General features: G+C 41.7%; 1 protein-coding gene across 2 annotated transcripts in view; it reads right to left on the bottom strand.

Annotated features, from left to right (window-relative positions):
* The window catches only part of LOC111951260 (GRAM domain-containing protein 4), a 67,752-nt gene that overhangs the window by 46,318 nt on the left and 8,387 nt on the right, over window positions 1-13,047 (bottom strand). The window lies entirely within an intron of this gene.

Genomic DNA, 13,047 nt, shown 5'->3' with positions numbered 1-13,047 from the left:
GCAAAAGGCCTCCTGCGGGTGCTGGGATTCAAAATGTCGGACAAAAAAACACACAGCATGATAAGAGAGACACCACAACATTGAGACCAAAGACAACAACACAGCATGGTGTGTGTGTGTTTGTTGGGGATCGTTGCAGCAGAGTCCAGGATCTTAAAGAACTAGGACCCTGCGTAGCCCAACAAAGGTTCTCTCTCTAACTTTTTGAATAACTGGAAGAGGCATATTACTGGCATCTTCCTTTACAAAACCACTGTTCAGGTCTACTCCCCTCAGTTCTATGCTTCTACTTCTATGATTGTGAAAGTTGTTTTTCAGAAAATGACTAGAAAGTCAGTAGCAACCTCACACATACAGCTGGCACTGAGCTGGTCTCATGATTGTTCCTGGGCAGAAAATAGATCTAATTATTAGGCTTGGGCCACATACCGTTTATCTGGTTATTTTGAAATAAAATCGACAGTATGACTTTCGATACCGGGTTTTGTGGGGTACCCATAAACCCCCCCCCCCCTCCTTAGTTATAAGTGCCACTGCTTATAAAAATAAAGATTACATATTTCTCTAGCTCAGTGCTCTAGCTATCCTTTTATTTGCTAACTTGCTAGATGTCAAGATCAAGCTTTTTGGTTACACCAAATACATTCAATCCCCTCCTGGATCAAGATCCCTGTTGCCCAAATTGTTGTGTAATTTTTTTTAGAAAATATAAAAATATTGTTTTGTACAAAAGAGTGTGAAAGACCAGGTGTTCTTAATGTTTTGTACACACTTGGCATTCTCTCAACGAGCTTCAATGAGGAATGCTTTTCCAACAGTCTTGAAGGAGTTCCCACATATGCTAAGCACTTGTTGGCTGCTTTTCCTTCACTCTGCGGTCCAACTCATCCCAAACCAGCTCAAATTGGGTTGAGGTCTGGTGATTGTGGAGGCCAGGTCATCTGATGCAGCACTCCTTCACTCTCCTTCTTGGTCAAATAGCCCTTACACAGCCTGGATGTGTGTGTTGGGTCATTGTCCTGTTGAAAAACAAATTATAGTGGGACTAAGCACAAACCAGATGGGATGGCGTATCACAGCAGAATGCTGTGGTAGCCATGCTGGTTAAGTGTGCCTTGAATTCTAAATAAAATCACAGAGTGTCAACAGCAAAACACCCCCACCCCCATGCTTCATGGAGGGAACCACACATGCGGAGATCATCCGTTCACCTAACCAAAATTCTCAAATTTGGACTCATCAGACCAAAGGACAGATTCTCACCAGTCTAATGTCCATTGCTCGTGTTTCTTGGCCCAAGCAAGTCTCTTCTTATTGGTGTCCATTTATAATGGTTTCTTTGCAGCAATTTGACCATGAATGCCTGATTCACGCAGGCTCTTCTGAACAGTTGATGTTGAGATGTCTGTTAAGTGTTTGGGCTGCAATCTGAGGTGCAATTAACTCTAATGAACTTATCCTCTGCAGCATTGGTAACTCTGGGTCTCCCATTCCTGTGGCGGTCCTCATGAGAGTTTCATCACAGCGCTTGGTTTTAGCGACTGCACTTGAAGAAGCCTTCTTGAAATTTTCCAGATTGACTGAACTCCACGTCTTAAAATTAATGGACTGTCATTTCTCTCAATAATATGGACTTGACAAGTCAGTTAAGAACAAATTCTTATTTACAATGACAGCCTACCGGGGAACAGTGGGTTAACTGCCTTGTTCAGGGACAACAGATTTTTACCTTGTCAGCTCGGGGATTCGATCCAGCAACCTTTCAGTTACTTGTCCAATGCTCTAACCACTAGGCTACCTGCCACCCCTTTTAACTAGCAATACCTGTTAACTGAAATGCATTCCAGGTGACTACCTCATGAAGCTGGTTGAGAGAATGCTAAGAGTGTGCAAAGCGGTCATGAAGGCAAAGTGTGGCTACTTTGAATAATCTAAAATATATTTTGATTTGTTTAACACTTTTTTGGTTACTACATGATTCCATACGTATTATTTCATAGTTTTGATGTTTTCACTATTCTACAAAGTAGAAAATAGTAAAAATAAAGAAAAATTCTTGAATGAGTAGGTGTCCAAACTTTTGATTGTATCCATCCATCCATCCATCCACACTTATTCTGTTTAATAGCGCCCCTTATGTAAAGTTCCAGTAATACAGTACAGAAACGGTATGATAAAACTGGATACCGCCCAACCCTAATAATTATATCTGTGGCARGAAATTAAACCTTCAAACAAACCACAAGCTGGCTACATAAATGGTACATTTGATGTTTGGTTAAAGGGGAAAACAATTAGCCATAAATAGCCACGATTATTCAAATCTAGCTGTGTGTTTCAGCCCAACAGGAGAGCGTTTCCTGATCATGACTCATCGGTGCTGTAGCAGGTGTCGTATCATCAGCGGACTGGCATAATTTTTTKGGGGTCCAATTGAAGACAGACCAATAACAGACACCAACATCAGAGGCAGACCACTCACAATCGGATCCCTGTGGGACATAATCAGAGAGCACTCCTAACAGAAAGAAATMTTCCCTGTTAGAGCATTCTAGCAAAGATCAATGACAGATCCACCCACCTGGGCTGCTGTGATGGGAGGGGAAAAGGATGGATGTTTTAAATAAGAAAACAGTGAGAGGACATCATCCTTTTTTAATRTATTTTTTATATATATATTATTTTTGTCCAGCTCTAGTGCCCAGTYGGATGTGTGTAAAACAGCCTGYTCATATAGGGAGCAATAAGGGCTCCATTAGCAAGCTGTAGGCTGTAGCCCTCAGGTGTGGCCTGATGTAGAGCAGAGAGTAGCTGGACTGGACTGCTATACAGTCTGCCAGACAGACTACTATCGCGGTGATATAATTCCTTCCATGTTAGAAGGTTAAGCAAACAGACAACGCCTTAGCAAAGGTCTGGAGTTTAAAAAGCAAGTCTAGTCTTACCTCCATCTGCCAGAAAAGACTGGTGTTTCTACTGCTTCTATTCCTCTTGGTTCGGTTACAGGCCATGCAAATGACTTGCAAAACACTCCTGCCGAGATTTGCTCCACTTTAGAAGGGGATTAAAATGGGCAAAACCATAACATTACAGAAGCATGGAATAGATTCATGGATTGATCCGAGATTGAGTCATCAGCTGTTACAGTATTCCTGCTCAATTACAACCAATCCGGACAGTTCCATAGTTAAGCTAAATATTGATTAGAATGCATCTGTGACTTGTACCTTTGCAGAAAGCCTTAAAAATCAGGAATGGGGACAGTGGATTGATGTGGATGATCACTTGCACCTACAATCTGTGTTGTATGAGATATTGAATGAGAGCTAGATAGGTCCTTCTAGAACGGCCTGAATATCTCAGCTGAGGAATTGCCTCCTGTCATGTTATTTGATTTGGCTTCTTCTCCCCTAAGCTACAGACAGGCTGAGACATCTTATCGAGCTGAAAATAAACGTTTACTCCACTTCTCATCCATCAATASCCTTCTCCTGTCATCATCTAACCCACAGAGACAAGACAGAAAGGAGAGACAGAGAGACAGAGAAAAACAACTATTTTTGATGCCAGAAGCCGTCAAGCATAAGGTGATGTAACGCTAACACCACAGTCACCTGAAGCAGCAGCAGTACTCTAGGCTTCTGGGAAGCTGGGGTGGCAACGGTTGGTGACCCAGTATCTCTGGCACTGGTCCCAGTGCCGCCTTAATCACAGAGGGAGGACATTTCTTGTGTGCTGTGGCCAGGGGATTAATACTTGTGACCAGGGCCTCTGTGCCAGTTAACCAGTAAGAGCAGGGGTGCCAAACTCATTTCCCCAGGGGCCGCACTCAGTCTTCACCAAGGTCTGGAGGGCCGCACTTCATGTATTATACTTCCTTGCCCTCAAAATTAGCAAAATGTTTTTATTTTTCCATCACTTTTGGAACTTTCGATGCTTTACCAACTGTCTAGATTTAGTTTTGACAACTGTTAGCAAGCAGGACAAAGTAAACCAACCACAAATGTAGGTCCATTAGGTCTAGACAGTTTTGATTTGGTTTTAGTCATTTCAATGTCCACTGAGATAAGTTTTCCCCCAGAAAAGCCACATGCGGACCAGATTGAATGGGCTAGAGGTCCGGGCCTCGAGTTTGACATGCAAGTTAAAGGTTACGCACAGGAGAATGGGAGACTCAATAGTCTAGAGTCCTACTCTCCTTGTTTTACCTTCCTAGCCTGTAAATGTATCCAAATGCCCCTGTCTGACTCACCTGCTCTGACAGACGCAATAAGGGGAGGAACAGGGAGAATACAGTGGAGGGTAAAGTATGTGAATACAAAGCCTTCGGAAAATATTCAGACCCCTTCACTTTTTCCACATTTTTAGAATAAGGCTGTAACGTAACAAAAGATTTGCAGTCAGTCAATCTACATACAATACCCCATAATGACAAAGCAAAAAAAACTTTCATTTAAAAAAAATATAAATTAGCAAAMATTTCAGAAATATTACATTTAAAAGCCACCAGCRTACTTTGTTGAAGCACCTTTGGYAGCGATTACAGTCTCAAGTCTTCTTGGGTATGACCCCACAAGCTTGATACACCTGTATTTGGGGAGTTTCTCCCATTCTGCTCTGCAGATCCCCTCAAGCTCTGTTAGGATGGATGGGGAGCATTGCTGCTAGGTTTGCAAAGGGTCGGAAACGTTCAGGTAAATTTCCGTAAATTTTCCATGGGAAGTTAAGCCTGGGAATATGGGGAATTTTGCTTAWWTWYTTTTTWTTTTTTWWRWKWKMKYWTAWRAGWGWRMMYYTTWTGTGGGATACACAAGGTAATTATAGGTCTTGCGGCATATTTTGGTTAAACTATCCCCAATTCAATGGAATTGCAACCCTCTGCATCSACAGTACATTCTTCAATCACATGTACAGCTGATTCTCAAGATCTTGCACAGTAATGAGATGCTATTGAGCCCAGACTACTACACTGTCTGAGCCAAGGACTACATGCTTTCTGGTAAGTTTTGACTACAATACTGGGTGGGGTGAATTTATTTTATTACATTTACATTTAAGTCATTTAGCAGACGCTCTTATCCAGAGCGACTTACAAATTGGAAAGTTCATACATATTCATCCTGGTCCCCCCGTGGGGAATGAACCCACAACCCTGGCGTTGCAAGCGCCATGCTCTACCAACTGAGCCACACGGGACCATTAACATGATTTTTAGTTAACTAGTAAATAGTAGCCTACAGCAAGTGTTACAGGCCATGCCCGTCCCCCGATTGCTCAGTTTGGACAGGCCGCCAGTTCTAGGAAGAGTCTTGGAGGTTCCAAACTTCTTCCATTTAAGAATGGAGGCCACTGTGATCTTGGGGACCTTCAATGCTGCAGACATTTTTTGGTACCCTTCCCCAGATCTGTGCCGACACAATCCTGTCACGGAGCTCTACGGACAATTCCTTCAACCTCATGGGTTGTTTTTTGCTCAGACATGCACTGTCAACTGTGGGACCTAATATAGACAGTTGTGTGCCTTTCCACTTCCTGTCCAATCAATTGAATGCAMCAGAGCTCAATTTCAAGTCTCTTAGCAAAGGGTCTGAATAYTTAGGTAAATAAGGTATCTTTTTTTATTCTACATTTGCAAAACATTTTTCCGCTTTGTCATTATGGGGTATTGTGTGTAGATTGCTGAGGATTTTTATTTATTTAATCCATTTTAGAATAAGGCTGTAACGTAACAAAATTTGGRAAAAGTCAAGCGGTCTGAATACTTTCCGAAGACACTTTATATGAAGTGAGAGAGGACTGTGTACGCTGACAGTGTTTTCCCGAGGCCTCCTCAAGTCAGTGACCTCTCACACCCTCTCAGTGAGCAGCTGCCCACATGCCTGGCACAGAAACACACAGGGCGGCCGGCCTGTGACATCCACACACGCGCAAAACACTGGGAGACGTACACACACACACACGAAATGTGTACACTCAGACTAAAGGCCTAACTCTGCAAAGGGCTCAGTTTATATTAGAAAATCAACAGATGAGCACAGGAAACTGACCTCTGAGGAAATTAGACAATCAAGTTACTAATCTACTGTTTTAATATGGGGGAAAACACTGACTGGCTGATGGTACATGAAGCATGAAAAAGTCAAGATGACGGTGCAGTTTAAAATATCCCCTCAAGACAAGTCCAAACACTGAGCTCATCGGCAGTAATGATATATTAAATTGGCAAGCAGGGGACGATAAATTCAGAGTATCCATAGTGGCTGAAAGCCTATAGGAGGTAGTGTGTGTGTGTACTCTATCTCTCCCTCCATCCAACCCTCCCTCTGAGGAATGAGCAGAGTAAACAGGAAGAATGCCTATCAAACCGCCCTGTGCTTCCTTTTCTCTTTCCCTCCCACTCTCGCTGAAGTACGTTCTCCATTAAGTCTCCCTGAGGGATAAGTAATCAACTTCATTGGAACCCGTCACACACACACACACACACGTCTGTAGCAACATTAAAATGGTCCCTTTGCTTTCCCCAGGAAGTGATGGAGATGTTAAGCTAAGATCAAAACTTCTGTCTGCAAAGTAGGCTAGATGTGAGGGAACACACACGTCTGCCAGTAGGAGCTTTTCGGGGAAACATCAAACGGAGGACAAGCGGAACATTTCAGTGCAAAAAAATTGAAAATGTTCTGTAGGCTACAGTCAGATGGTGGAATGATTTTTGCGCCCAATTTACACCGTTCAAAACTTTGGGGTCACTTAGAAATGTCCCCTGTTTTTGAAAGAAAACTATTTTCTTATCCATTAAAATAACATCAAATTGATCAGAAATACAGTGCAGACATTGTTAATGTTTTAAATGACTATTGTAGCTGGAAACAGCTGATTTTTTATGGAATATCTACATAGGCGTACAGAGTCCCATTATCAAGCCAAACCGTCACTCCTGTGTTCCAATGGCACGTTGTGTTATAAATCCAAGTTTATAATTTTAAAAAGGCTAATTGATCATTAGAAAACCCTTTTGCAATTATGTTTGCACAGCTGAAAACTGTTTCTGATTAAAGAAGCAATAAACTGGCCTTCTTTAGACTAGTTGAGTATCTGGAGCATGCATTTGTGGTTCAATTACAGGCTCAAAATGGACAGAAACAAAGGCCTTTCTTCTGAAAAAACTCAGTCATTCTTGTTCTGAGAAATTAAGGCTATTCCATTCGAGAAAGTTATCAAGAAACTGAAAATCTTGTACAAGCGCTGTGTACTACTCCCTTCACAGAACAGAGCAAAACTGATTACAACCAGAATAGAAAAGGGAGTGGGAGGCCCTGGTGCACAACTGAGCAAAGAGAACAAGGACATGATGTGTCTAGTTTTGAGCAGAATAGACGCCTCACAAGTCCTCAACTGGCAGATTAATTAAATAGCACCCGCAAAACACCAGTCTCAACGTCCAACAGGAAGAGGCGATCCGGCGATGCTGGCCTTGCCCACTTAATATTTTTATTGGCCAGCAGATATGGCTCTCTTTTGAAACTCTGCCTAGAGTATTTTTTTTAACCGGTTTACACATTTTTTTAAGTCTATAAAAAAAAATAGAAACACCACTACCGGTCAGAATTTTTTGAAAAACCTTTCTTTTGTTAATTTTCTACATTGTAGAATAATAGGGAAGACATCAAAACTATGAATAACAATATGACATGTAGTAACCAAAAAAGTGTTTCAGAATCTATAAATTATTATATTTGAAATGAAAAACCACCCTTTGCCTTGAGACAGCTTTGGCACACTTTGGCATCTCTCACCAGCTTCCTGAGGTAGTCACCTGGAATTAATTTCATTAACTGCTTGTGGCCTTCATTAAAAAGTAATTAAGTGGAATTGTTGCCTTACTTAAATCATGATTAAGAACCAAATCAGTTTGTGTTGTGACAAGGTAGGTGATTATACAAGAAGATCACCCTATTGTGATAAAAATCAACAAGTCATATTACTGCAAGAATACTAAAATAAAGCAAAGAGAAAACGACAGTACCGAGTCATTACTTTTAAGACAATGAAGGTCAGTCATATGAACATAAAGAACTTTTGAACGTTTCTTCAAGTGCCCAGTGTCGCAAAAACATCAAGCGCGTATGATGAAACTGGCTCTCAGTAGGAAAGGAAGGACCAGAGTTATCTTTGCTGCAGAGGATAAGTTAGAGTTGCCAGCCTCAGAAATTGCAAGCTCAATATAAATGCTTCACAGAGTTCAAAGTAAACAGACACATCCAAAAGCCATGTCAGAAAGAGTTCTAGTGAAGTCAGGCTTTCATGTCGAAATTACTGCAAAGAAACCACTAACTAAACGACACCAATAAAGACGAAAACTTGCTTGGGCAGAGAAAGTGGACATTAGACTGGTTGGAAAATTCATTTCCAAAATTGGAGACTTTTTTGATTCCAACCAGCAGTGTTATTGTGTGGAAACGCTGTTGTGGGTGAGCTGGATATGATCTCCACATGTATATTTCTCCACCGTGAAAGCATGCGGCAGGTATTTTATGGTGTGGGCGGATCTTTGCTGTGACACTATCTGGAATTTATTTAGAATTCAAGGCACACCAGCATGGCTATCACAGCATTCTGCAGCGATACTCCATCCCATCTGGTTTGTGCTTATTGGGACTATCATTTGTTTTTCAACCGGACAATGATCCAACACACCTGCAGGCTGTGTAAGGGCTATTTGACCAAGAAGATGAGTGCTGCATCAGATGACCTGGCCTCCACAATCACCCGACCTCAACCCAATTTGAGGTGGTTTGGGATGAGTTGGACYKCAGAGTGAAGGAAAAGCAGCCAACAAGTGCTCAGCATATGTGGGAAYTCCTTCAAGAGTGTTGGAAAAGCATTCCAGGTGAAGCTGGTTGAGAGAATGCCAAGAGTGTGCAAAGCTGTCAAGGCAAAGGGTGGCTATTTAAACAAATCAAAATATATTTGAGATTCTTCAACACTTTTTTGGTTACTACATGAATCCATAAGTGTTATTTCATAGTTTTGATGTCTTCGCTTTTATTCTACGATGTAGAAAATAGTCAAAGCAAAGAAAACTCTTGAATAAGTCGGTGTTCTAAAACTTTTGACTGGTAGTGTACCTTATTTACATAAGTATTCAGACCCTTTGGTATGAGACTCAAAATTGAGCTCAATTGCATCTTGTTCCCATTGATCATCCTCGAGATGTTTCTACAACTTGATTGGAGTCCACCTGTGGTAAATTCAATTGATTGGACATGATTTGGAAAGGCACACACACCTGTTTACACACCCCAGTTGACAGTGAACGTCAGAGCAAAAACCAAGCCATGAGGTCGAAAGAATTGTCCGTGGAGAGCTCCGAGACATGACTGTGTCGAGGCACAGATGTGGGGAAGTGTACCAAAACATTTCTGCAGCATTGAAAGTTCCCAAGAACACAGTGGCCTCCATCGTTCTTAAATGGAAGTAGTTTGTAACCCCCAAGACTGTTTCCTAGATCTGGCCGCCCAGCCAAACTGAGCAATCGGGGGAGAAGGCCCTTGGTCAGGGAGGAGACCAAGAACCCGATGGTCACTTTGACAGAGCTCCTCTGTTGATGGGGAGAACCTTCCAGAAGGACAACCATCTYTGGTAGAGTGGCCAGACAGAAGCCACACCTTAGTAAAAAAAGGCACATGAGAAACAAGATTCTCTGGCCTGATGAAACTGAGATTGAACTCTTTGGCCTGAATGCCAAGCGTCACGTTTGGAGGAAACCTAGCACTATCCCTATAGTGAAGCATGGTGGTGGCAGCGTCATGATGTGGGTATGTTTTTCAGCAGCAGGGACTGGGAGACTAATCAGGATCGAGGGAAAGCTGAACGGAGCAAAGTACAGAGAGATCCTTGATGAAAAGTGCTCTGGAGCAGGTTAGGACCTCAGACTGGGGTTAAGGTTCACCTTCCAACAGGACAACGACCCTATGCACCAAGCCAAGACAGGAGTGGCTTCGGGACAAGTCTCAATGTCCTTGAGTGGCCCAGCCAGAGCCCAGACTTGAACCCGATCAACATCTCTGGAGAGACCTGAAAATAGCTGTGCAGCGATGCTCCACATCCAATCTGACAGAGACAGAGGATCTGCAGAGAGRGATGAAAGAAACTCMCCAAATACAGGTGTGCCAAGCTTGTAGCGTCATAGCCAAGAAGACTCGAGGCTGTAATCTCTGCCAAAGACACTTCAACAAAGCACTGATTAAAGGGTTTGAATATTTAGTGGTTGCTCCACTAAAAGTTTAGCAATTATGCTGCGGTACTTAGAGGCAATTTGTGGTTTAGTACAGTACCCTGTGTCACCACTTCATTGCTCCAGACCAGCGCAACGGTGAGTAAGAGCACCGATTATCTTTTTGGGGTCTACTGTGTCTCTAACTGACAATGAATGTGCGACAAACCTAAATAGAAACTGATAAATTSTGCACACCTTCAGTATTACTTACTAAAACTGTTGTTACACTAAGGTTTTTATTATCTTACTCTTACTAGTGATGCCCACTTCCGACCGGTCACGTTGTACAGCGACTGAGTGGCGAAACGGTCTAAGAAGCTGCATAGCAGTGCCAGCTGTGTTGTTACAGATCCTGGTTCAATACCCATGCCGGCCTCTACTGGGAGGCCCATGAGATGACTGTTGAAATAAATAATTATAAATAACAAAAAACTGGCTTTATTTACAATTAGTAACAATGTCTCACTCCATGTTCAAGAATGTCCTTTTTCCTCAGTCATTTTACTTAAAAAATAATAATACAAAGTTTTCAAATAAAAACAAAATGACTATTATTAATTTAGAATTATATAAAAGCCCCTTGGATATTCTCACAGATATTATTAACCCTATTAGCAGGACAATATATATTGGTCATGGCTCCCGAGTGGCGCACAATGGGATTGCCTTGCAGTTCTCCAGCTGTATCCACTGAAAGCGCACGAGTATACAGGCACGAGGGCAGGGGGCACGGGATGGGCCGTAGAGCCGCGCACAGAAGACAGACCTAGCCCATGGGGAAGGGAGAGGGATGTGGACCCCCACCACACTGGGTAGCACAGAGCAACACTTTAAGGGGCATTGCACTAATAATGGCGCCGACTAGGAAAACGTTCCCGCTGTTCTTCGTGTCAGTCTGCACGTTCAAACTAAGACAACGTAACTAAATGGCATTTTTATGCATTCGTTAATAAAATWWAAATACTCTTTCAAAATGCCGATGTTAATTTAGTTACGGATCTATAACTAATTACTATGGGAATACATATTACTGAATTACAGAAATATTGGAACAAAGTTGCCAAATAAAGGTAAACAAWTKGTTGCTTACTGGAAAATACTATTTCTAACACACATGGTCACGTTGTACAGCGCCATTATGGCTATTAGCAAGTAGCTGGACAATAGACTTGCCTAGGCGGGTAGGGGGAGAATTCTATCGTCAAATGTATTTCTTAGGTTGGCTGTATCACAACCGGTCGTGATTGGTTGCAATTTCAGTTTAATCCACCAGAAAAGACAAAACAAATAATACAACAAAAAGTATTATTTATCACATCCAACTTCGGAGTCCAATAGCGCAGTGCACAATTGGCCCACTGTTTCTCTCCCTCTAAAAACAGAAAGAAATGTTTTGGCCTATACAAATACAAATATTATTTTGGTCTTTATTCACTTTACAATCGGTCACTTTATTTTTTTATTTTTTTTAAATAACCTCCAAAATATCATTAGATATTATCAAGTTGATGGCACAGTCATGTAGCGGCACCTACATAAAGCTGAGTGACTCACTCATTCATGGCTTTGGATCAAAATAAATAAGTACCAACATTCTTTCTGATAGTCTTTAATAAAGAAATGCTTTGGTTATCCTGACCTGGACACCATGTACTAGAGGTCGACCGATTAATCGGAATGGCCGATTAATTAGGGCCGATTTCAAGTTTTCATAACAAATCGGAAACCGGTAATTTTGGACACCGATTTTGCCTCTTTTTTTTTTTACACCTTTATTTAAACTAGGCAAGTCAGTAAGAACATTCTTATTTTCATGACGGCCTAGGAACAGTGGGTTAACTGCCTTGTTCAGGGGCAGAACAGATTTTTACCTTGTCAGCTCAGGGATTCCAATCTTGCAACTTACGGTTAACTAGTCCAACGCTTCTAACCACTGCCTCACGAAGAGCCGCCTGTTACGGCAAATGCAATAAGAAAGCCAAGGTAAGTTGCTAGCTAGCATTAAACTTATCTTATTAAAACAATCAATCAATCATAATCATTAGTTATAACTACAAACGGTTGATGATATTACTAGTTTATCTAAGCGTGTCCTGCGTTGCATATAATCGATGCAGTGCGCATTAGCGAAAAAGGACTGTCGTTGCTCCAACGTGTACCTAACCATAAACATCAATGCCTTTCTAAAATCAATACACAGAAGTATATATTTTTTAAACCTGCATATTTGCTCAAGAAAATCCAGGTTAGCAGGCAATATTAACCAGGTGAAATTTTGTCACTTCTCTTGCGTTCATTGCACGCAGAGTTATTGCAACAGTTTGGGCCGCCTGGCTCATTGAAACGAACTTGCCAAATTTTACGTAATTATGACATAACATTGAAGGTTGTGCAACGTAACAGGAATATTTAGACTTATGGATGCACCCGTTAGATAACGTAACGGTTCCGTATTTCATGAAAGAATAACGTTTTGTTTTTGAGATGATAGTTTCCGGATTTGACCATATTAATGACCTAAGGCTCGGTATTTTCTGTGTGTTTTATGTTATAATTAAGTCTATGATTTGATAGAGCAGTCTGACTGAGCGATGGTGGGCACCAGCAGACTCGTAAGCATTCATTCAAAAGCACTTACGTGCGTTTTGCCAGCAGCTCTTCGCAATGCTTCAAGCTGTTTATGACTTCAAGCCTATCAACTCCTGAGATTAGGCTGGTGTAACCGATGTGAAATGGCTAGCTAGTTAGCGGGGTGCGCGCTAATAGCGTTT

The sequence above is a fragment of the Salvelinus sp. IW2-2015 genome, linkage group LG3 (assembly GCF_002910315.2).
Source record: "Salvelinus sp. IW2-2015 linkage group LG3, ASM291031v2, whole genome shotgun sequence".
NCBI classification, from domain to species: domain Eukaryota; kingdom Metazoa; phylum Chordata; class Actinopteri; order Salmoniformes; family Salmonidae; genus Salvelinus; species Salvelinus sp. IW2-2015.
The sequence above is the reverse complement of the archived record's forward strand: the minus strand, read 5'-3'. Positions and strand labels throughout refer to the sequence as shown.